The following is a 2619-nucleotide window of genomic DNA, read 5'->3' on the forward strand; positions in this document are numbered from 1 at the left end:
GACGACGACTGTCAGAAGGCATTTGACAGGATCAAGGAGATACTAGCCAAACGACCAGTACTAATGCCTCCTCAACGAGATCAACCTCTTGGTTTATATTTCACAGTAACTGAAACAGCCATGGGGGCTATGCTCGCACAGACTGTCGGAAAAGAAGAAAGAGCTATCTACTACCTTAGTAAGAAGTTCATAGAATATGAGTGCAAGTACACACCTCTCGAAAAGACATGCCTCGCCCTTGTGTGGGCAACAAAGAAGCTACGCCACTACATGCTTAGCTACTCTGTCAAGGTGTATTCCAAAATGGATCCCATCAAATACCTCTTCGAGAAGCCCGTTTTGCGTTGCCTTGATCATTCACAAGCACGAAAAGTGATGGAAGAAGTTCACGATAGAGAATGCGGTCCTCACATGAATGGACCAATGATGGCAAAGAAAATCACGCGTCTAGGATATTACTGGACGGCAATGGAATCAGATTGTATCAAATACGTCAGACATTACCATAATTGTCAAATCTTCGGGAACGTGAAACACGTCCCTCCCTCGCTACTTTACACCATGACCTCTCCTTGGCCGTTTTCTGCTTGGGGAATCGACATCATCGGGAAGATCACTCCACCTGGAACTGGAGGTCACTGCTTCATTTTGGTAGCCATTGATTATTTTACCTGTAACACCCCGTATTTTATAATAATATTTTATTATAAAAGTATTTTATTAAATTGATTATTTCGGAATTTATTAATATATTTTGGAAATATTTATATTTATCGTATTTGTTCTCTATTTTATTATTTCTCGTTTTGACCTAGTTTAAAATGGGTTAAAATGTCCGTCCACGATTTTACTGTGTTAGTTTAATAACTACTTGTCTTATATAAGTTCTCCAAGAGTTTTAAAGTGGTTCAATCCAATTTGTAATCAGATAACCCATTGTGAGAGCTAATGGACCCAAAGCCCATTAGTTAATCCCCTTATAAATAGAATTTAACCTAGCAAGCAACTAGGTCATTCATTTGTTTGGTGCGTATGGATGCCGCGCCTTTCTCTCCTCTCTTTCTCTCTTTTGTTCTCTTTTCTCCCTTTGATTCCATTGTTGGATATCTTTCCTTCCTCCATACTCATAAACAAAATATATTTCCACAATCCTTGCTCTTATCCTTACAACATATTCTTCTCCAAATATTTTTAAGGGGATTATTTGTATGGACCTTTAGACCTACGTTTTGGGTCTCTTATTTTAATGGGTGAAGAAGAGGAAGAGTATTTTTATGGTGCTTTCATGGATTTGGATTCGGGTATTCTTTAATGTCGGTTTTTGGGGACGTTTACACGTGTTGGAGACAAGGATTTGATGGTCGTGTCTTTCGTGAAGTTTTCATTCTTAATTTGCATCATTAACTGCTAAAAAGGTAACTAGGTGTTTTCCTTTAATTGTGTTTATGCCCATTTGATGTAATTTACATGATTTAATAATTGATTTGTGTAATTGGCACGTGTTTGATTGTTTATTATCATGTTTAATTGTGTGTGTTTACGTATGTATTTTACTGTTTAAATTGCATAACGTATCTTGCCTATGCTCCGTTTGGGTGTTTGGGCGTGCGGCTAGGGTTCCCAATGGAAACCCTAGTGGCGGCTTGGTGGTGGTATGGGAGAAGACCTGGAGTTATAGCTAAACTAGTATAACCTTGATATTATGACTCAATGTTATAGCTGGGTTGGTACAACTCCGAGGTTGTGATAAAGTTATAGGTGAAGCCGTGTAACTTTGAGATTATAGCTCAATGTTATAGCTGGGCTACTATAACATAGGTCACATGTCGATGTTATAGCTAATGCTAATGTAACATTGGGCTAATGAAGTCAATGTTATATTTGAGCTAATATAACGTTGAGTTACGAGGTAAGGATATGTTGAATTTATAGTTGTGGTACTATAACATTGAATGGTTATTGTTAAAATTATAGCTGAAGTTACTATAACATTGGTTACTTATACTTGTTTCATATGTTATCTTGTGCTCAGTTATTAAATAACATTGTGTTTATTTATGTCGTTGGTTACTCTTGTTCATATGATAAGTATGATGGTTAGTTATACTATCCTATGAGTTGAGTCGTGATGTTGTTCACGCATGTTGGTACAGTCAGTTATACTGTGCATTTGTTGTGGCTGGTTTGTTTGTTATAATAATCTGGAATAAGAATTATACACATAACCAACTCTAATATATTCACAAAAAAACCAGCTCTAATTTGTTGAGTTTTATATTTATTTAAGATAACATTCACTTTAGCTAATATGACTTTTAATTTATTAACAATATACGAAGTATTAGCTTGAAGGTAATCATCTAATTATAAAACAGCCCGTGAAGTTCACAGGTTTAAAACTAGTTAAGGTTATTAACAAACTAGTATGACGGTAGTATCAGTTATATACTATCGGAATGAACTAAGGCCACCCGTTGATGCGGGATTTATTTTGGTCTATGTTTGGGGGTGGCCAGAGTCGTCAGTTATACACTCTGGGTCTCGAGTGTCGTTCGGTGTACATTTATTGCATTGAAAGTTCTGGCCAGGTTTTAGGCATATAGGCAGTGGTGATACGCT

This window comes from Silene latifolia, chromosome 10 (assembly GCF_048544455.1).
Source record: "Silene latifolia isolate original U9 population chromosome 10, ASM4854445v1, whole genome shotgun sequence".
Classification (NCBI taxonomy): domain Eukaryota; kingdom Viridiplantae; phylum Streptophyta; class Magnoliopsida; order Caryophyllales; family Caryophyllaceae; genus Silene; species Silene latifolia.